Genomic DNA, 23,597 nt, shown 5'->3' with positions numbered 1-23,597 from the left:
GGGTTAGGGCAAAATATCGGGGTGGGGTTAAAATTAAATCACAATGGTTAACGTTAGGGTAGGGTATTAGGGTGGGGTTAAATTAAACCAACCCGAATTGGTTGGAGTTAGGGTACGGACTGGGATAGCGACTCCAACCGAATAGTGGTCACCAAGGTTATGGTTAGGGCCTGTATGCAAGTTCAATTGGGTGACATCATCCCAGGCCAATAGAGATTGACAGACCACGTGACTTTCACGCATTGCATGCCGGGAACTTGTGGCAAAACAATCCAAGTACCGCATCAAATACAAGCATTTGCAGCACCGCAAAACTTTCATTCTCCGGTTCCAATAAATTCTTGGTTTTTCTTTGCCCCCCAACAAAGGTATGTACAAAACGAAGGAGAATACTGCCGGTCCGTACAAAGACAAACTTGATGAAAAGTCAAAGAAAAGATACGAGGAAAAAAATCAAAGGAGTGAAAGGGTTATACCCTTATGAGCACACAGAGTGGACAAAATATGTTAGCGTGCTGCCCAACTTTCACCACGCTCATATTTATAATTATACGGTTCTTGGAGTGAGTGCATACACACATGAAGTTTAGTAACTTCAGGTCACTGCAACAAGCCCAGGTACAGTTTACCGACGGATGGGTACAGGACCTTGAAATGCACCGCGTAGAACGAAAGACCATCGTACGTATCATAAGTTTACCAGTCTCACAAATCGTCTTCATAAATACACATTCGTTAACAGTTTATTAATAGGACCTTTGAGCTCAACGGTAATTAATTAGTAGTGGAAATAATTTCTTGTATGCGTTACAGAAATGTAGCAGTGACAATAATATTGTACGCTGTAATCGCACTGGGAAATTAGTGATACAAAAAACCTGTTTTATCCTGTGAATAAAAGTATATGTTTTTGTCAATGTACCATGGTAATAACAGAAGCAAAACACAATATTCTGTTAGGACAATTCACTATTTATGCACAATAAACAAAGGAGCAAAGCGCGACAATTTCTGTTCAGCGCCAGACTTGCTTGTAACCTATATCACCAATTATGTTAAAAAAAAATGACGTATTAACTACTACAAAACACTGACTGTTGGGTCTAAATCAGACCCCGCTGATCCCAGAACTTATTCCCATGAAAGAAAGACAAGGCAACAGCGATCGATCTTTTTACTTGCAAGGGGGGCCTTGTCCGTACCTCAGCACATCACAAAATGACCTCTCCGACTGCCCCCTCTCGCTCCCTTTTATTGGCAACGTTCACACAATAAACAATAGTTTACAACACGTACCTTCCCCACGTAACCCCCCTTGGTTACAAATGACAAGGCACTGTGTGTGTGTTATGTGAGAATGTGTGTGTGTTGTGTGTGTGTGTGTGTGTGTGTGTGTGTGTGTGTGTGTGTGTGTGTGTGTGGCACGCTGCTGATCAAAGGGTCATATAACATAAAAGCACAGGAACATCCTTGGTCATAAAGAGGGCAATCTCCCCTCACCCTAGATAACACAATGAAGCCCTACAAAGGGGAGGAAGTTTACCACATCAAACAGACCTTCACAGAGGGTGTTCCTGTGATCAGAAACACTACTGCCCCCCCTCCCAGAATCTTAAGGATCTGGGGAGGGGAGGACAGAAAGGATTCTTTAAACCTATGTACAAATGGCAAACATAAGAATGACAATATTTAACAATTCACCCTGACATAACCCTCCTGTTTGTCATTTTATGCCTCAAATTATTCCTATGTAGTACATTCTAGCCATGCACCTCATGCTTGACATTTTCAGCGCAGGCGTCATTTTATACACAGGCTTCTGTCATGTCAGTAATTTCAGTCATGTCATATTGTTGCAAAAGTACATAATTAACAAATGTATTGGAAATCATCTTAGTTAGCATTGATCTTATACAAGGTAAAAGGCATCCTATACATAAGCAAATCAGCATCAACAATACATAAACAGGAATTAATTTTTTCAAAAGTGGATGCCACCAAGGACCAGACATTAACCAACCTATCCAGCCTCATGGTGCATCTACTCCTGTCGTGCGATTCATTATGTATTTCTGCAAGTAAACAACTGAATGTCAAAAGTCAAACAAGAAGAATCATCATTCTCAAAAATCATATGTCACTACAATCCAACTGTATACAGACATATGCATTCAAACACATCAGTTGACTTCATTGTTTGTCCATGTGGCTCTCAGCTAACTTCAAAGCTGTAGCCTGGTCAGCACTCCTTTTTATGACTCCTATCAACCCCCCAAATCTCACTGTAGGCTTCCTGTGGGGGTTAGAGTCAACTGGTGAGTTATCTGCATTTACAACTCTTCTCCTGTCCTGTTGTCACCACAGAAAAAGCTTTGTAAAGGTAATTGGATCAAGCTGTTTTGATCTTCTTGGCTCAAAACCTCAAGTGTTCATGATGTAAGTGTAGACAAAAGGCTTCTCTGTTTACATCCTTCTTGCAGAAGACAAAAGAATAGGTGATGTTGCACAAATTCCATGGTAAATCTTCAACTTGGACTAATCCATTGTCCTTTATGCACATAGGCAATCGGCCTGTTTCCAGTTCGTTTAGCTGTTCAATGTCCTGCAGCGAGTCATATTCTTTGAGTCAAACTAGCAGGTCTGTCGTACCAGAGCAGTTCACCTTCCCGGCTACTGGTGAATCAACCGTCCATTCAGGTTCAGAGCAGTTGAAAAGTTGGCAGTATTCCAAGTACGTTTACTCCTGGATGTGTTGCTAAGGCAACCAAACAAACTGTCTCGCTCTCAGTGATGCTATATGGCCACAGTCCAGAAGAATGTGTAGCCAGTGGCATCACAAGCATAACCATTGGTCTCGTTCTTTATGTGAGCGGTTGTGTTCTTAAACTGCCACCAGTAGTTGTTGAAAACCCATGCGGGCACTGGGTGTGGTTTGCTCTGTCCCAGTGCGCTCCCTGTCATCCCACTCGGGGTCCACAGGCTCAAGAAGATGCACAGCACATTCCCAGCCATTCTGATGAGTACCTGTGGCTCAGTTGGTTTCTTCACCAGATTGAGACGAAGGGCCCTGGAGGCTTTTCTCCCCCCTTTGTACCCGGTCTTCCTGCCACTTACTCCGAGCTGGCCTGGATGTGTGTCACCTTCTTGCAGTGCGCTTGATGTATCCATGTATTCCTTCCGGCAATCTTCGCTGCTGTGGTCGTTGTCAGCAGCACCCGATAGGGACCTTCCACCGCGGACTGGACCAGCACTTCCTCTCCATGGCCTTATCAACATCCAATCTCCAGACTTCAGACTCTGCTCCTGCGGAGAAACAGAATCATCTGGCAGATCATTTGTTCTCATGACTACTTTACTTTTAAACATTTCAAGCATCTAATCTGCTAATATGCTCTCTCTTCTTTTTTTCTATCATCACTACAGAAGACTAGAACTCTAAATGCTCTAACATATATAATCTCAAAGAGTCAGACCGTTCTCTGTTGGCGGAATCCTCATGTATATCTTAACTAATTCTATACAGTCTAACCATGTCCTGCCTGTCTTCCTAAGTCTTAACTTTACTGTTCTATTAGTTCTCTCTGCCTGCAAATGCAATTTTTTTTTAAGTATTTAATAATCCTAGAGTGAGTATAAACTACTGCTGCCATCATTCCCCCCTGTGGAGACATTGCAAAGCCCATGGCTCAAAATAGCAGCAGTCTTGTACAAATTATTAGGCAGTATTGGTTTATCACACAGATGATAAACACCAACCTGCAAACTCGCTCCTTCTGTAAGTCACAACTGTTTTCCTGCTGTAGGTGAGTGGCCCTACATGCCTGCTGATGTTGTACTGCCAAAATGTTAACACCATGTTTACTAAAGCTGCCTCTTTCGCGATGATATCTGCAAAAACTTTCCCTAATGCAACTGGATCTTTCCCTCACATGTGTGCTGCACATTTACAAACGGCAATTCCACTGGTTAATAACACTGCCTCCAGCAGATTTTGCAAGAGTTTGGTGTGTTCTACAGGTTTCCCTGTAGAGGTTGTCACACCTCGTCTCACTCACTGCACTACAAGGAAATGTAATGTAGCAAATGCACACTGGCTATCAGGGTATATTGTCTCTCTGCAGCTTTACACGTTTCCGTTAAAGCTAGCATCTCTGCTGCTCAAGCAAATATGAAACATGTTAGTTGTCATGCACAGATAACTTTCTCACTGTCTACTACAGTAAAACGTGTTCTAGTCTGTCCCTCTGCTGTTGTAAAACTCAAACCATCAACAAACCAAACCTTTCCCTCAACGAGTGGCACAGCTATTAAGTCATCCCTCGACTTACACTTCTTCTCCACGTGCTCTCTACACTCATGAGAAGTGCCCTCTTCTTTCGTTGGCAAAAAGGGTTTGACAAATTCAGAATTGTGCACCACTTTATGGTTCTGTATGGTTGTGAGAGTAACAGTAACATTAAAGACAAGTGTCTTGTAGGTGACAGAAATGTAAGTTTAGTCTGCAGTAATAGACATCTACCTCATGTGGAACTAACAATGTCAAAAGGTGAAATAAACTATTTCCTGAAACATTGTACAGCTTAAGCTGCTGCACATACTGATCTCACGCATGGAGGTAAAGCACAAGCAACTGGAGCTAATCCTTTAGGATAGTAAGTTACTGGCTTCACTTGTGGAACAAGTGCTGTTAGTTATTTTACAGTCACCTGGCATTTGTGCTGTTCACAGAACCACAAGTCCATCGCTGGACCTCCTCTGCACTGTCACTCTTGGAGCTTGGCACGCTCCCTCAGGTTCTCATGTTCCAACGCTCCTGGAAGCCCAGTAGCACAGCTCTCTGTGCGATACTGCTGTGCTGAAGGTGATCTCTGATCCTCCTGAAGACTCTCTCCAGGCCTCAGCTTCCATCTTGTGGGCGATCCTCTCAGTCACTCCTTCTCGTTATGGCACCTCACGACATCTACAAATTAAAAAATGACACTCCTCTCTCCACACGGCTTTTGCCATGTGTCAACTCCCCAATGAGACATGTACAAGAATGTTGCACAGTCTCCCTAAAACAATCTCCAGGGTTTGTCCCTTGGAGCAGCTTCACTCCAAGCTGTAACCCTGTGTAAAAACATTAGTCAGCAATTAAATGTTTTGCTTGTTTAACTCCCAGCTCCTGTATCCTAGAAGACAAAGTTTTAAAGTTAAAACAACCTCACATTTGCAACCAACTGCAGCTCGTAAGTGTAATAAAGTATTCAGCATCACAGAGACAAGGATCATTGCAGGTTTATTCTAAACTCATTAAACTCCTACTTTTTCCCATAATTTGTTCCAAATCATTTAACATCTCAATGTCATTCCACATTGTAATCAGCGACTTTCCTTAAGTTTGTCACTCACCATGAGCCCAAATAGTGGTCAGATAATGAGCCCCATGTAACTATTCTGTAACCACTGCCCATCTGTTCAATTGTCACTTGTCTGTCTGCTGAATCCTTTAGCACTCTTAAGGAAAAACAAACATTAGCCAAACACACGGTTCATCCTGGTCAGGTGTCGGCCATCCAGATTCCAGAGGAGCTGTGAAAAGTCATAAAGTTAACACTCACTGTGGAAAAGTAACAATGGTCTCATCACAGTATGTCTCAAACTGTATTAATTTCTCCCCTGTAATTTTCACATTTTCTCCAACATTCTCTCAACAACACAGTGTAATTTCATCATCAACATATAGCCAGTTTCCTTCACACAAAATCTCAGTAATCCTGTGGTAGAAAAACATCATTAAGTTGTGTCCTGCTGTAAATCACATGATCAAATCACATGATTAACCATCTGCTGTAAAAAGAAATGTAAATGTTAGCGCTGCGCAGGTGTATACACTCTTTCTCACAGTGATCTCTGTGAGCAACATAAGGTAGTGAATAACGCACCCATGGTAAATTCACAGACACAACAAATTTTAAACTAAAAAGGTTAAATTTGCAGAGTTCACATAGTCATGTGACCCAAGTTTCCTCCTGTGGTCTCCTTCTGTTCCTGCAACAGAGACACACACAGAGATACATCCACACCTTTGTCAGGTGGGGGTTAACTTCACACAATGGTGTTAAGTCAGTCAGTCTTGTCAGCTTCCCCATTTATTTTAAAATTCTCACTCAGTGATTCTTTGCAGATTGTGGAAATTATCGTCGCATTCGTTTCCACGCTCAGCAAATTGACGTCATTTCAAAAAGAAAAATAATTTAGACTGGATTTCCTCGTTGAATCCTTTTGGACAGGAACTTGTTTCCTAATTGTCCCAAATAAGTGGCTTTCTCCTGAGCCCATTTTAATTTTGGAGAAGCTCACTTTGCAACAGTTTTCTCGACGACGCTTCAGTTCTAATCGTGCAGATCTACTCAAACAGAGATCATCAAACAAAACTTCAGTGCACCATGAAAGTAACAAAATAAAAGGAAATAAAGAAAATAAAGGAAAGGAAAGGAAAGGAAAGAAAGGCCTTGTTTAAGTCATGACACGTGTTCTTCATGCCAGGGGGATAAATCGTAACAACCCAATTGGCAGGCTCAGCTTAGTAACAAATGACAAATCAACAGCCAGTTTAATCTCAAACATTCATACAATCAGCCATACACACAACATACAGCATAACCCTGTTGTCTTAGCACATAAGTTTCTTCTCATGTAACTAAATGTGTGCCATGTTAAAACTTCTTCACACACCAGAAACTCACAATCAGCTCACTCATCTAAAACCTCTCATCAGCATTCTGTTTTTCTCCTCTATGATGTAACCATCTGTCCTCCTATAATATTCAGTCCACTAGTCTATGTATCACTTTCATCTTACTAGTGACTTGGACAAGATGACAAACAGAATCTCATGCTTAAGGTGCTGTCTGGTCTTCATGAGTATCATTTATTGTGTATATGTATGTAGGGTTAGTATAGTTAATGCATTTTCTGTATGTTTTTGTGTTCCTCTCTCATCACACTTTCATTAATCTCATCACTGCTTAAACAACACACATCTCTCTCTGTTTTTTTTAACTGTCCTTTTCTCCAAAACAGAAAATAGCATTACAGCTGTTTCAGACTGAGAAACACCAAACACTCTTCATGCTGTCATTCATCCACACAACTATTTAATTTCTTTTTGTCCACTGGGCAGGTGATCTGCAGAATCATGTCTGCCCCAGCTGGATACCTTTTCACACACACCGTGACGTCAAACACGCTCACACTCACTTCTGCTTAGATCACAATTACACTTCATTAATTTCGACAACGAGATCTGCATCTCCATAGGGCAGGGTGTTATCACCTGGCCCTTTACCTGTGTACTGTCCTCTGACACGGGTCCAATTATAAGTGAGGCATCTCCTAAAAGTAACCTAAGTTTCCTGTCCATTTAAACGGTATGAAGAACAAAGCTGTCTGTGTCGAGCTATGAACTCATCAACATTAGTCAATGGGTCTCCAAGGCTCTTGCAAGCATCAGCACATTCAGACTCGGTCCATGGCCGGTAAACATGAAGAGTGCGGCTATCATCCCCGTCCACTCCATAATGTGGGTTAGCAACCTCTACCATAGGGTAAGTGCTCACCTCACAGAATGGATCAGGAGAAAAACTTTCTTCATCTTCACACTCTGGGACAGAAACACCATATGTTTTTTTGTGTTGTGTCAGGGATGGATATGTGGTTGTAACGTTTGTGTTCACTAACTTTACTTTCTGTTTCCTGCCCTGCCTAGTCTGTCTTAGACTCGATGCTGCTCCTAATGCCTCTCCATACTCAGCCTTTAATTTCTCCTCCTCTGCTTCTGCTCTCTCACACTCTTCTCTGCCTTTCTTTCTGCTAACATTCTTGCTCTTCCTAATGCTTTTCTACGGTGTTGTTCTAAAGTAGTTGCAGTGGATTGAGCTGTGGTTTCATCCTCAGGTTTTACAACTACTACTTGCAATATTGCTCTTTTAACATTCTGTGCTCCTCTTCTCTTTTGAGCAACTGCTAACTGCAACTCCTTCCTCTGCTTCACTTTCCCTGTTTTACCGGCTACACTTACAGCTATTCTTTCTACAAGCACTTTACTCTTAACTTCCACTAATGTCCATTCAAATCCATATTTTTCACATCAACAACCTACATACTGCTGCCCGGTAAAAATTTCTCCATAAATTTTACATCCCCTTCTAAGGCAGACTTACACATTTTATTCCCCATTATGACAATTCTTTTAAGTTTGCGGCAGGTAACACCTTACCTCAAAAATCCAGGCTACGTGTACACAACAGGTCACAGAATTAGTTAACACCGCTTTAGGTTTCCTTCTGTGTGGCTGCGTTCACTTACACACGCATACGTTCATTCACACACTTTTTAAGGCCTATAATCTTAAACTCTCTATACTGCGGCGAGCTCTTTCCTCCTTATACATTGGTGGAGAAACCATATACTCAACACCCTTAACTGCGGAGTCCCTTTTATTTTATAGAGCTCTATCCTCCTTTCGGTGGAGAAACCAACCTTACCCTCCTTAAATAAATCAAAAAGATTAAAACAAAAACAAAAACACTGGCGGAGAAACCAGGCAGCTTGCGTCTACACGCACAGCTAGCGTGCTTCTGGACCTGCGACCTATCCGCACAGTCACAGAGCCGCTTCCTCTAAGTTCGCGTGGACCCGCGCAACCAACGCAACCAACGCACTCCTGTGCTTGCGTGAAACCGCGCAGCTGCGGAGCCGTTTCTTTTCTTTAATAGCCTGCATCCTTCCCGCACAGCTCTCATGGACCTGCGTCCGAAACGCACAGTCCAACGCACTCCCGTGCTCGCGTGAAACCGCGCAGCTGCGGAGCCATTTCTTTCTTTAATAGCCTGCGACCTTCCCGCACGGCTGGCGCACTCACGTACCTGCGAGAACCTGCACGGTCACGTAGCCGCTCTCTATTGTTTTAAGTTCGCGTGAAACCGCGCAACCAGCGCTCCCCTGGACTCGCGTGTACCCGCGCAGTCTCAGTGACGCATTCCTATCTAGAATTCCACATTCATTCACACGGTTATAGAGACGCTCTCTGTTTGCTTACTGTTGTGTTGCGTTTCGTTCACAGGAGAGTTCCAGAATCCCGTCAGTCGCCGTCCACGAGGGGAGTTAAAACGCTATCTCGCCGGCCTGGTCGCGACTTTAACACTTCAGGCTTTATCAGGCGTCCTACGGCCTGGCTGTTGACAGTCTGCGGCTTGTCCTCTCTCTCCTCAGTGTACGGCAAAATTCTTGGGCTCCGGCTCTGAAGGACCAAATAAATGTTGTGTCTAAGTCAGACCCCGCTGATCCCAGAACTTATTCCCATGAAAGAAAGACAAGGCAACAGCGATCGATCTTTTCACTTGCAAGGGAGGCCTTGTCGGTATGTCAGCTCATCACAAAATGACCTCTCCGACTGCCACCTCTCGCTCCCTTTTATTGGCAACGTTCACACAATAAACAATAGTTTACAACACGTACCTTCCCCACGTAACCCCCTTGGTTACAAAGACAAGGCACTGTGTGTGTGTTATGTGAGAGAGAGTGTGTGTGTGTGTGTGTGTGTGTGTGTGTGTGTGTGTGTGTGTGTGTGTGTGTGTGTGTCAGATCAAAGGGTCCTATAACATAAAAGCACAGGAACATCCTTGGTCATAAAGAGGGTAGTCCCCCCACACCCCAGATAACACAATGAAGCCATACAAAGGGGAGGAAGTTTACCACATCAAACAGACCTTCACAGAGGGTGTTCCTGTGATCAGAAACACTACCGCCCCCCCTCCCAGAATCTTAAAGATCTGGGGAGGGGAGGACAGAAAGAATTCCTTAAAACAATGTACAAATGATAAACATAAAAATGACAATATTTAACAATTCACCTTAACAATTTGTCTCTCAGAAACAGTTCATAACTTCAACTCATCCATGTCACCTAAAAGGTAAACCTGTTTCTCCATCAGCTGTTCAGCTCTGATGATTCAGTAAGGACATCTCCTGGTTTCATCTTCATGTTTCCCTCTCACCACAGATCCAAACCATCATGACCAGCAGCTTTACAGCTGTGGCTCCAGCAAACATCAGCTGATACTAGAAATTAATATTAAATCAATTCTAACAACAGCTGATCAAGCTTAAACGTGCTGCTGTTGTTTAGCGCATCATCTGGCGCAAAGTGGACGATAAACAAACAAGAGAGACGATCATTGATCAGTTTCATGATTGAAGGAGAAACAGGAGAGAGAATGAGAGAAGAAGAGGCAGCTGTGCAGCAAAGACACAGAATAACTCCAGCTTTGTGTCTTTTTCATTGTAGCTGAAGTCCGGGACAAACTGTTCCTTTTCACCTCAACACGAAACGCGTAATATTTTCTCTGAATACGAGACGATTCTGTCTTTTTACGGGACTGTTGGAAACTCTACTAACTAACCTTATGAATAAAATAAAGTTCACTATCAGTAACATCATAGCACCACCTAGCAGTATAGAAACTCCGTCATGCTAGCTAGTACGCAGAGTTATTGTAACTGACTGTAAAAAGTCAGCATAACGAAAATAAACTCCACCTAAACTTGGTTTATATCTGACCCAGACAGACTGCAGGTCATAACTTCTTACCTGAAGTTCAGTTCACCTGACACTCAGACCGGCGGCTGCCTCGGGTCTCTGCTCCTCCTGCCTCCTCCTTTCCCTCATCCACCTGCCGGCCTCTGTGGAAGCTCCGCCACAGCCACCACCAAACAACTGAGTTATTTTTACACATAGGCCAGCATGTGGCCAATCCACCACCTTTCATTGTTTATACCGTTAGAAAAAATAAAATAAAATCATCGGCCCATAAAAACGAAAAATCACCATCGACCCACCGGGCAAATGCCCGATGGCTAGTCCAGCTATGGTCGTGCCATCAGTTAACCCTTCGCGTGCCAACTTTGGCACACGTGCCCAGGGTTGCCAACCCCTGCAATAGAGCAACACAGAGACGGACAGAGAGAAACAGCAGAGGGGAAAAAAGTGCTGGGGTGTCCTCTGGTCCCCTAATATATAGGGACCAGTATCCCTGCCCCCTGCTGCTGGGTAACTTTCCCACCCGTTCTCCAGCCAAACACAGCTGCAGGGGTCAGTTAGCGGCCAAGGTCTTGGCCAAAGGCCAGTCAGGACTCTGACTACCCTTTGGCTTATCACAATAGGTCATGACACGGTTAAACATCACACATTAATCCTAATTATTAAATCTTACTCAGCAAGTGGCACAATCTCATATATAAAAACACTTCAGTGTAGGTTCAAAGTATGTGCGTGTGTGTGTGTGTGTGTGTGTGTGTGATTATATCGTATGATATTTTATCGTGATTGTTCCCAGCTGCCATAATGTGCACCAAAAATTAACACTGTTTGTTCTCAGTCCTTACAGCACTTTCTCTCACCTAGAGCCAGTTAATGTCTCCAGACCAGCCCTAAAGCAGTGCTCCCTGATCTTTGGAAATGAATCCACTGTGAGTGTGTGAGTGTGTGTCGAGCCGAGTGTAAATCCCGAGGCTGAATAGCCTTTGTACAAGCACACACGCTTCTTAGCAGGGCGAAGCTATGAGCTAGAAAAATCCAAGCTGGCAGACAGCCTGTGTCTGACCAACCAATCAGAGAGCTCCTTACATCCCACGGTGTGGCTAATTTGAATAGCAGCAGGATTTTTAAAATGAAGTTGTTAATCCAACTGCTAATCCAAATGTTAATCCCTGAGGGAACAGGAAAGGGAAATGGATTTTGAAATGCAGTTTATTAAATTGGAATTCAAAAATGAATTTACAAATGCAGATTTTATTCTACAATTCATTAATTAAGTGCAGAATTTTTTATTTCGATGCGCGTGGCTCTTGTGGTCCTCCATAAAAAAAAAGCTTCATCTCCTCTCTCTGTTTATACCAACTCTACTGCCTGACGGGCTTTTGGAGACTCAGATTTGAAGCCAAACAGAAAAGACGATCTTGTTTACACTGAATGTTTTCTAACAGTAAATATTTTTCTAACATTTGTTCCCAGTTTCTGTCTTTCCATGTGTTGTCCCTTAATCTGAACTGGAACCCAATGAAGCAGAGTGTGTTCACCTCCTACGAGCCATCCTGTCACAGTGAGTGGAAGCTGCAGTATCAGATACTGGCTCTTTGTCATTTACAATGTGAGCTGTTCATGGTGGCCTAAACAAACTGTGTGCTCCTGTTGTTAAAGGGAATCATCCTGCGAAGCCACAAGTCAGCGTCACCTCTGTTTCCTGCTTGTCCAAAGTGAACAGTCATGAAAAGATCAATTCATACAGAAGTGAAGCAGCAGGATCAGTCATGGACGCACGAGTTTGTTTGTTTTGTGGCACCAAAAGGGAGCCTGTAGTGACTGGAGCTCCACTGGATCATCACCAGTAGGAAGAAAAAAAAAACACCACGTGGAACATTTTTGTAGAATCGTTGCAAATTTTCCAGCACACACTGGATGTGATCTGGGAATGTAGTTTCTTGCAACGTGTACTCAGATATTTCTGCAATACTTATGTAAGAATGCTGTTTGTTGACTTCAGCTCAGCATTCAGTACAGTCATTCCCTCCAAGCTGATCACCAAACTTGTGGATTTTGGACTCAGCAACTCCATCTGTACCTGGATCATGGACTTTCTGACCAACAGACCCCAGCATGTTAGGTCAGGCCATAACTGCTCTACCACCATCACACTCAACACTGCACTCCACAGGCTGTGTGCTGAGTTCCTCTATGACTGCAGACCTGGGTATGGATCCAACTCCATCATCCAGTCTGCAGATGACACCACGGTGACCGTCTCATCAGAGACAACGATGAGTCTGCTACAGGTAAAGCACCTAGCTGTGTGGTGGTCAAAGTAGCTTGCAAAGAAAAGCGTCTGGACTTCTTTAAGTTGCTTGAAGACGTTTCACCTTCATCCGAGAAGCTTCTTCAGTTCTAAGGTCAAATGGTGGAGAGTCCCAGATTTAAACCTAGTGGGAGTATCCCCCCAAAGAGGGACAAAAGGACCCCCTGATGATCCTCTAATCGCCTGAGACAAGGTGTGAAACTGGGTGAGGGTCCCAATCAACCAGAGTTTCGGGTGAGCTCATTGTGAAACCTGGCCCCACCTTATCATGTGATTTCCTGAGGTCAGATGGCCCAGGGTGTGAGTGGGCGTTAAGGCGTCTGGGGAGGGAACTCAAAACTGGATTATAGATGGCAGAGAGTTGGTGTCGTAGACACCAGCAAGGGAGGATAAGAAGGACAGACGCAACAACATTGTCATCCCCTATGTAGCCGGTGTATCAGAGAAACTCAGGAGGGTTTTCTCCAAGCACGACAACCCGGTGTACTTCAGACCCAGCAACACACTCAGACAAAAACTGGTTCACCCAAAAGACGAAACGCCAAAACACAGACTTAACAATGTGGTGTTTGCTGTACAGTGCAGCGAGGAATGCCCAGACCTCTACATCGGAGAGACCAAACAGCCACTTCACAAGCGCATGGCACAACACAGAAGAGCCACCTCCACAGGACAAGATTCAGCTGTCCATCTGCATCTAAAGGTCAAAGGTCACTCTTTCGAGGATGCCAATGTTCACATTTTGGACAGAGAGGACAGATGGTTTGAAAGAGGAGTGAAAGAAGCATCTATGTCCACTGTGAGCGACCATCTTTGAACAGAGGCGGTGGTTTACGACACCAACTGTCTGCCATCTATAATCCAGTTTTGAGATCCTTCCCAGACGCCTTAATGCCCACTCACACCCTGGGCCATCTGACCTCAGGAATTCGCATGATAAGGTGGGGCCAGGTTTCACAATGAACTCACCTGAAAGTTAACCCTGGCTGATTGGGACCCACACCCAGTTTCACACCTTGGCTCACTCTACAATCAAATAATGTAAAGGCTGCCCTCTCTGCCCTCCCACTAGCTGACCTAGCTGACACAAGTAAACTGTGCTAAGATGCCCTACAAGGTTCTTGGCCACATACATATAGATATACTTGGCTGTAGAAATCCTGCCATGAAGCTCCCAGCGCACATTTTTGATGCTTCTGTCTGTGGCAGAGGAGGTTTGGAGCTCTGCAGAGTCTTGGCGACTTACTGACTATGCACCCCTACCCACATGTATGATTTAGATTTAGACTTATGTGGCAGCTATTCACTGGCCTGACAAAGTTATTTTAAATGATATCATGTCATGAATAACACAAGTTATTTTTCATGAAAACTAAAAGTGGTGAAATTCTCCAAAAATGAATGAGACGTGATGTAATTTGACATGTTTTGTTGTTTTGTGTGTGTGTTCGTCTGTGTGAAGTTTTAATGTGTATCTGAAAAACACAATTTTGAAAACACTGGAAAGACCTCGAGACATTTTTTCTTTTGCTTTCTATGTAAACAAAAATTCCCACCAAGGCTTTTCAGTGTGAAATTTAGCGTGTAGAGAAAATACCTGTGCCAGGTTGGCTCCATCTAGTGGTGAACATTGCTTTACCACTACATCAGGTGAGTTTTTCTCTGTGCACAGTGACACAAAACTCATTTAACAACACAAACTATTAAAAAAATGATGCAGGCAGATCAAGGCAATGTTACAGATTCAGTAAGAACAGAAGTTTATTCCTTCAAATATGCAGGGCGTCACACTAACACAGCTGCTTATGTCCAGCATCGCTCTGTTATTATCAATTTGATTCAAACGTGTCCAGTTTATTGTCTTAAACTGGCATTAAAGCTTCAATGAACTAAAGTGGTCCCTCTGAGTCAGCACCCAGAAAGCTCGTCTCTTTGAAAAATGTGGCCATAAATACGAGCGCTGCTGGGATCTTAAAACGCTGGGGCTAAATCCACACCTGAAATCTTTGTTTCACTCAGTAACAGCAGCTTTTTAATAGTATTGACTATATGTTGTAGTCACATTTATATAAAATGTCAAACATTATACGTTAGCTAAAGGATGAAGTCACAGAATTATACTGAACAACAAAGCAATTTGAATTCTTCTTGTTTGTATATATTTGATTTACTGTAAGCAGCGGGAGTAAAAGCTAAAGAAGAAACAGTAAAGATATGAATGAATCTCTGCTCTTACAGCTTTTATTGTGCCGTGATGTCTCCTTTGAAACTGTCCTCTTGCTCGTCTTTTGGATCCTCTCCTCTTCTTCACCTTTCCTGTTCCTTTCACCAAACTGCTGCACTCTTGTTCTCTGCTCTCGCCTCCTGTTCTGGTTACAATTAGAATGCAGTCAGCATGTGCCAAACAAACTCCCCCCAAATCGATCATGTTTGATATGATGATGACGTTTTTAACATCTTATTTATCAACTTATTTAATACACTGTATCAATCAATTATTAAACAAATATCAGGCTGTAGAAAAGCCAATAATAATGCACCGAGCACGTTCATGCCATAACAGCTAAATGGCCATCAAAGAAAACCCTGAATGCCTAATACAGGACAGGCCAACAGTTAATGCAGCCACAGATGGACATCAGTCAGCTTTCTGCACTTTCCACCTGATCACATCTGTCCTCAAAGTCACGTCACTTCCTCTGTGGTTCATTTATGTTTACTTTTACATTTGCAGTGACAATAACTTTAGTGACATAGTGCACACATTATTTCCTATGGACTGCTGGGTTATCTTGGTTTATTTAAGTTAGTATTTTTAAAGGTGAAGTCAGTCATTTTTAGGTTATTTGATAGAAAAAAGGATCTTGTACTCATAAACAAACATAGAATAGTGGATACAAATGACACATTGTTAAATGTGTCATTGGTCACTGCTTACTTTCCTCATTATTTAAGCATTACTCATCCTTAGTATGTCATTTATGAATACAGATATACGTTCTTAGAAAGAACCACTTCTGAGCCTGATCTCCTTACTCCAAGGAGCTTTTGTGAGTTATCATTGTGCCAGAGGAGGAGGGCATCCACTACTTCTTTCATGTCACCTGAGTTCACCTGTGGGAAAGCACAGCGCTGAATCCCCTGACTATTTCTTTGAATTCAGGAGGACTAGTGAACTAATCTTGAGTGATTACTGAGTTATCTGACTAAAGCCAATGAACCAGAGAAATTCTAAACTCTTAAACATCCAGAGATGTCTGAATTTATGTCTGCACCTTCACACTCCAGATATGAAGGATCATACCTGTTTTACCTCCGGTGTTGTGCCAAAAAGTCATCGTCTGACAAAAACTGATTTCCAATGTCTTTACTTATGTTGGTAAATAGACTTTAGTGAACATGATCTACAAAAGGGTTTATATCAACTTTAATAACGACCCATTTTTTCAAGTATATTTATAACTCTGTGTTATTGTAACTATATTAAAACCAACCCAGTCCTTTTGGGACACTTAAAATATGTTTAGAGAACTATTATTATATTTGTTGCAGTTTCTGCTGTCCTCTTGGCCAGATTACTCTTTAAAAAGTCATTTTAATGTCAAATGAATGAATAAGAAGTAAAAATCACTGCAAAAAAGTGATTGCAGCTTCTACCTTGTGTCAGGAATGTTGTTTGTGGCACAAGATGACTCGATATCACTCATGAGGGACACATGTGACATGTTTCACATATTATAGACTAAAAAGTTGTCTATAGCAGTTTAAATATGATCAACTGGTTTTTGACAAATACCAGAAATGAGTTTATGGCAGATATGACTTTTTGACACAACACCAGCTAACTGACAAGACCTAGTTAAAAACTAATATTACGGTTGAATATTAACCTAACCTTAGGCTCCAGTATTCTAAAACTGGCACTTCCCCTCTGATAAACCACATGATCATGTAACAAATATGTCAGCTTACCAAAGAACAGAGGACAGTTTATTCAGGGTGTGACAGCACTTTACCACCTGTGTCCAACATATCATACACATTTCTGGACTGGAGCACGTACATCCTTAAAAACTCCAGGACTTCATCACAGCCTCTCTCACATCCACATGTGTAGTTTACAGGAAACTTAAATAACACTGGCTGAATATGTTTGTAGCAGGATAACATTAGGCTCCCTTATATGATGGGATTTAAACAGGGAGGAAGAAGAAAAATGTTGGCATCAGTTCCCAACACTTCACTCAATTGAGACTCACTTGTGTTTAACACTGGAATATGTGAACAGATTACTTATTGAGTCCTTTCTCAGTCCACGGGTTGTAAAACCACAACATCCTCCATCCGTAGTAAGAGAAAGCGTCTGTGGCAATAACCAAAATGTCTCCATACAGCCTTTGTGAATAAAAAAATGGCTGGCCAGGAAAATATATATATTTTTAAATGTAAAAATGTATAGAGCTAAATATGAAACGTGTCTGTGAGTCCTTCGGTCCAAATACTCGAGGTCGAGAAGAATATATAGCAGCCGCTGATCCCTCAATGGCACCAGTAAGACGGCAGGACAGCAGGGCCTCTTCCTCAGCAGAAGTCTCCTCCACTGCTAGCAGGAGAAACATGAGTATACTAAAGGTACTGCGTGTACAGATATCACCGCTGGCTCACACAAGCTTGCTCTGACACAGCTACAGACCTTGGCTGTGTCCCAATCCAGCGACCGCACGCTCCTGAGTACGCATTTTGAGAGCTATTACGTCACAGCGACACGACGACAGCTGTCCCAATTCGAAGTGTACTCCAAAAGCACTGTCGACTTCCCCAAATGTCAAGCGTGGTCCGGTGTACATTTCGTGGTCCCAATTAACCCACAATTCATAGCGCAGTGGTGGGTGTGGATAATTTTGCCGAAAAATACGGTAGAGGGCTGAAGCGGAGCGGCCGAAGAGTAAACTTTCACACTTATTTATGTGCAAATGTTTAATAATGAAGAACATTAAAACATTATTGTTGGCCACATGTCAGCAGAGTTATGTGACATTAGAGATGTTTGTACTAACTTTGTTTTAAAGCCTTTACTTTACACCGTTCGATAGTCGACCTTAATCCTACAGAGAATGTGATGATTTGATGGATAATTAAAGTCAGTCATATATCCACAAACACAACAAGCTGAAAGTCAGTGATGCTGCTCGGTTTGCAGTCCTGAATATCACGGCACAAGCAGGATTCACTGCACTGTTAATGTTAGCTATGTTATATTGCTGCCTCTGTTCGGTGGTGTCGAGCCAAACGGACTTTAACGTGTGTTTGAACGAGCTGACGGTTCACTCGTTAAGCTGAAAGAAAGATGCTTTAATCACAGCAGTCACACATGTGTCCACTGTACCATCTGGGAACTCTTCTTGTTTCGTAATAACACAAACACTAAATCCTCCTGTTTGTAGCAGTGTGTACACCTGAGACTGTCACCTGTGTGTCTGTCCTGCACTCTCTCTCTGTTTCTTTCTCTCTGATTGTGGAATAAAAGTATGAACATGTGTTTATAAGTTACACTTGTGTTTGAATCCTGCAGCTTATCACACATTTGATTTCCATGTGTGACGACTGCAAGTGTCCAGAGTGAGGACAGACTGAGGGACCCACTGCTGCACATCATCTGTGAGGCTTTGCACCCCTGATGATCCACCAGGACAAACTCAGCAGTGTGTGAGGAAGAGGAGGAGGAAGAGCCAGCAGCAGCTGACAGATGGAGAGAATAGACAGACTGTTCCCTGTTTGTGAAGGACTGCTAGGAAAGTTTAACATCACTAACTGTCTGTCCTGAATCAGTCTTATTAGGTAATGTTCAAATAATGTTATCATCCAGTGTTTTCAGTGTGGGAGAAAGTACTCAGGTTCAAGTTACACACTATGAAAGGCAGCAACAAGTTTAATGTTCAGAAACCTAAAGTCTGTATCAGCAGCAGAATGGAGCTAAAAATAAATGTTTGTTTCAGTTCTATGAAGCTTTGAGTATTTTGGATCAGTAGCACTGCTGTGTTTGTTGCATCATATTGCTGTAATTGTTTATATGCTTTATATATTCTGAGGTAAGTTGATCTATAGTGTTACATCATATTCTATAAGGATGTTATGTGTTTGTAGACTTTCTGCCCAGTTTGACCCATTTAGCAGAATCAGCCTGTTTAAGGCTCTGATATCTATTCTGTGTGACTTAAAGCAGTTATGACATGGTCTGATTTTCTCACCCAATAAAGGAATATTTCATATATCAGTCTACTCTTCATTCTATCAGACACAGTTATCACAGCTCGTACATTTGCTTTTTACACATATATGTAAGCATTGAGCCAAATTTAGTAATGCCAACATATTAAACGGACAATATTTGTTACATAATACATCTATATATGCACTGTCACAGATACTTGTCTTTGAGTGAAGATTTAAGGTGACAGGAAATATAAATAACTGCAAATTGAATCTTTTCTGAACTGAACTGAGTGTTTGACACAGAGTTCAGGCTCACTGCTGTAATAACTAATCATGATACATATAATAATAATAACTATAATATTGTCCATATTATATTTACATTACCACAGTGAGATGACTTTAGTCTCATGAACAACATCAGCTAATTGTTATTTACTGGCTAATCTTAAATGACTGTTCAGTACAGAAATGAAGCCCAACAACCAGGTTTTACAGTCCTGTGGTCTCAGCCTCAGATACTCAACTAATCAAAGTGATGTCATAAAAATGAATGAACAACAAAACATTTTTCTCCTTCATTTCTGTCAAACAAAGCTGTATGAAACGTTTCTCGCGCTTAGTATCATGGTTGCTAGGCAACCTGAGCAGCGCGACGACGGCTGGACCGTCCCATTTCACGAGCCTCTCACCTCCGCGCTTCTCGTACTTTGTATTACGCGCCGTACGTGCGGTCGCTGGATTGGGACACAGCCCGTGTGTGCTCATAGCCCCTAAACAACAACAGTACAGTCTGCTAGTTCAAATGCACAACATAAATGACAACTTACTGTACACTGAACACACATCGCTCACTGAGTTAGGTCCTTGCACCTTTTTAAAACACACCCCTTTAGCTTACATCTTGAAAGTAGTGCCAGCCATATGGGTTTATCCAATCCAATCCAATCCAATTTCATTTATAAAGCACTTTAAAATACCCAGCACAGGAACAAAGTGCTGTACAGAAAATAAGTTAAAACAATAGAATAACAGAAAACAGCAAAATAAATAAATAAAACACATAGAACATAAAATTAAAACAGCCCTATATTAAAACAAAAACAAGATAAAACAGCATCGAATCACCTAAAAACAACTGAAATAAAAAAAAAATAAAAATAAAAATAAAAACCAACATCTCACGTGGTGTCAAATGCCAGGGTAAAAAGGTGGGTTTTCAAGAGTGACTTAAAAACAGATAAAGAAGTGGCCTGTCTGATCTCTAAAGGAAGCTCGTTCCACAGTTTTGGAGCTGCTACAGCAAAAGCACGATCACCTCTAAGTTTACGCCCAGTCCTGGGTATCTTCAGGAGCAGCTGATCAGCTGACCTGAGAGAGCGGGTGGGTGTATAAGGCTGTAGCAGCTCAGAGAGATAAGATGGAGCGAGGCCATGGAGAGCTTTAAAAGCAAATAAAAGAATTTTAAAATGAATCCTAAAAGAAACAGGCAGCCAGTGACGTGAAGCTAAAACAGGGGAAATGTGCTCAAACTTTCGAGTGCCAGTTAAAAGACGAGCTGCGGCATTTTGCACCCTCTGTAGATGACTAATATATGACGCGCTGACCCCAATATAAAGTGCATTACAGTAATCCAGCCGAGTGCTAACAAAGGTGTGGATCACTGTCTCAAAGTGCTGCCGTGAAAGAATTGGCTTTATTTTTGCAGCTGCCTGAGGTGAAAGAAGCTTGATTTTACCACTGCTTTTATCTGATTATCAAGCTTCAGATCACACTTTGACCCCCAGGTTTGTGACAGTTGGCTTAACATACTGTGCCAGGGAATCTACATACACATTGGGGGTCTCAGTGGGGCTACCAAAAACCATCACCTCTGTCTTTTTATCATTGAATCTTAAAAAGTTAACAGACATCCAAGCCTTAATGTCATCAAGACACTGAAGTAATGGCTGTGTAAGGTATCTGCCTTTTTTCTTTAGAGGGACATAGATCTGACAGTCATCAGCATAAAAGTGGAAAGCAATGCCGTGCTTTCTCAGCACAGAACCAAGAGGAAGCAGATATAAAGAGAAGAGGAGGGGGCCTAGAACTGAGCCCTGTGGGACACCACACAAGAGGGGAGTGGAGGACGACACATAGTCACCAAGGCTGACACAAAAAGTTCGCCCCGCCAAGTAGGACCTGAGCCACTCCAGTGCTGTGCCCCTAATGCCCACCCAGTGCTCCAAACGAGAGAATAAAATGGCATAATCCATGGTATCAAACGCAGCTGTCAAATCTAAAAGCACAAGAACAACACCGTCCCCAGCATCAGTCGCTAGAAATATGTCATTAAAAACTTTTAAAAGGGCTGATTCAGTGTTATGAAAGGGTTTAAAACCAGATTGGAAAACCTCTAAAACATTTTGCTTTTCCAGGAAGGCCATTATTTGGCTGTAAACTACCTTTTCCAGAATTTTGGAAAGAAAAGGTAGTTTGGAGATAGGCCTATAGTTTGCAAGAACCGTAGGATCAAGAGCAGGTTTTTTAATCAGGGGTTTGACTACTGCATGTTTAAAATCTTTAGGGACAACACCTGACATCAGACTATGGTTTACCAGCTCAAGAACCAAAGGACCAACTGTAGGTAACACCTCTTTTAAAAGTTGAGGAGGGACAGCATCATTTGGAGACCCTGCAGGCTTAAGATGACCAACAGTCTCCTTTAAAAAGGACAGAGTCACAGGCTCAAACCTGTCAAAGACAGCAGAGCAGGAAACAGAGACTGAGAGGTCATGAGCACAGGGAGAGATTTGAGCCCTTGTGGAGGAGACCTTCTCAATAAAAAAGTGTAAAAACGTTTCACAGGCATCTGATGAGGGCTCGATACAGTCAGTATGTGGTGCATTAAGAACAGAGTCAATAGTTTTAAATAAAACACGCGGGTTGTGACAGTTTGACAAAATAATGTCAGATAAGTGTTTTCTTTTGGCATCTTTTACAGTTCTTTGATATTGGCGCCAACAATCCTTCAGCATCTGGAACGACACTTCTAGTTTGTCCTTTTTCCACTTGCGCTCAGCTCGACGACAGTCGCGTCTGACAGCTCGGGTCATGTCGTTCAGCCAGGGCTCAGATTTAGTTTTAGGCCGTCTGGTTTTTAATGGAGCCACAGTGTCCAAAGCAGTCCGACAGGTAGAATAAAACCATGAGCTCAGTTCCTCAGTCTGGCTGCATAAAAAATCCGGGATCTTACAGATCTGGTCAAAGACTGTTGAAAAGTGTTCAGCAGTGGAGGAGTTAAAAACACGACGGCGCAGAGCAGCAGCGCGAGGTTTAACTGAGGCACAGGCAAGAGGAACTTCAAACATCACAGGACTGTGGTCAGAAAACACAGCATCACAAATATCTATGTTAAAAACAGAAAAACCATGAGATAAAACAAGATCAAGTGTGTGTCCACGTTCATGTGTGGGACCTGTCACACATTGCACCAGATTAAACGAATCAATAAGGTTTAAAAAGCCCTTCGCCATGGGCATATCAGGACAACACACGTGAATATTAAAATCCCCAACAATAAGAACACGATCATATTTTGGCATGAATTCAGCCAAGAAGTCAGCAAAGTCACTCACAAAGTCCTTATTGTATTTTGGAGGCCGATAAACCACCGCACACAACACTGTGTGAGAGCAGCCCAGCTCAAACACAGACAGTTCAAAGCTGGTGAACGACGGGGTTGATAGCTGCTTACATTTAAAATGACTTTTAAAGATCGTAGCTATTCCTCCTCCTCGGCCCAACATACGTGGGGAATTAAAATAGCAGCAATCGCCAGGTAGAAGATCTGAGAAGATGCTGCACTCACCGGCGCTCAGCCACGTCTCGCACAAACAGAGAAAATCCAGTCCTCGGGATGTGAAAAAATCCTTCAGGATAAACGTTTTGTTCGCTAGGGACCTAGCATTTACCAGGCCAATCCTGGCGGTAAGCGGCGGATCCCCGTTGCTAGCCGTCCTAGAAGCCCGACACAGAGGCCGCAGGTTCCGCAGATTCACACCACGCCGACGGGGGCGAGGAGAGCAGGGTTTTTGGGACTGGAACATCCCATCCAGGCCGATGACAGGTACCAGCCAGGCACAGACAGGTTCCAACGATCGCCGAGAGAAACAGAAGTTTGGCACCGCTCCTTGTTTTCTGGATAAGGGCTTAAGAGAATACCTTAACGAAGCTTTCAGCTTCACCAGGAAGCCAGCCCTTCGACCCCGGCGACGGCACTTTTGCCGGAGTGGTGGATCTGGAACACGGCACAGGTGAGCCGGGATCTCCGAATTTAGCGGGGGCAAAGTTTTATATCCAGCTTGGTTCCACTTTGCCCAGCCTTTGGCAGAAGGTCGGAGATCCAGTAGGGTTTGGCGATCATGCACCAAGAGAGAGTTGGCATTTAGTACAATAGTCAATAAAATCAAAACAAACAAACATAACACTGGCAGTGACAGACGGCAAGCC

The 23,597-nt window shown here is 42.7% G+C and overlaps 3 long non-coding RNA genes across 8 annotated transcripts; 1 reads left to right on the top strand and 2 right to left on the bottom strand.

The window, feature by feature from the left end:
- Window positions 1-1,167: 1,167 nt before the first annotated feature.
- On the bottom strand, window positions 1,168-9,546 carry LOC146504711 (uncharacterized). The gene is made up of 2 exons (XR_014877714.1): window positions 9,083-9,546; window positions 1,168-4,960 (listed from the first exon to the last, which is right to left on the bottom strand). It is a non-coding gene; the product is annotated as an uncharacterized LOC146504711 (long non-coding RNA).
- A 1,145-nt stretch (window positions 9,547-10,691) lies between these two features.
- Window positions 10,692-17,321, top strand: LOC146504710 (uncharacterized). Its single transcript, XR_014877718.1, has 2 exons — window positions 10,692-12,143; window positions 12,242-17,321. It is a non-coding gene; the product is annotated as an uncharacterized LOC146504710 (long non-coding RNA).
- On the bottom strand, window positions 14,637-23,595 carry LOC146504709 (uncharacterized). Of its 6 annotated transcripts, none has more exons than XR_014877709.1 (3): window positions 19,886-23,591; window positions 17,587-17,640; window positions 14,637-17,496 (listed from the first exon to the last, which is right to left on the bottom strand). It is a non-coding gene; the product is annotated as an uncharacterized LOC146504709 (long non-coding RNA). The 6 variants fall into 6 exon arrangements; XR_014877713.1 differs by having other exon boundaries at window positions 14,637-17,493; XR_014877711.1 differs by having other exon boundaries at window positions 14,637-17,288; window positions 17,396-17,496; window positions 17,587-23,586.
- Between the last annotated feature and the right edge of the window lie 2 nt (window positions 23,596-23,597).

This window comes from Neolamprologus multifasciatus, chromosome 13 (genome assembly GCF_963576455.1).
Source record: "Neolamprologus multifasciatus chromosome 13, fNeoMul1.2, whole genome shotgun sequence".
In the NCBI taxonomy this organism is placed as follows: domain Eukaryota; kingdom Metazoa; phylum Chordata; class Actinopteri; order Cichliformes; family Cichlidae; genus Neolamprologus; species Neolamprologus multifasciatus.
The sequence above is the reverse complement of the archived record's forward strand: the minus strand, read 5'-3'. Positions and strand labels throughout refer to the sequence as shown.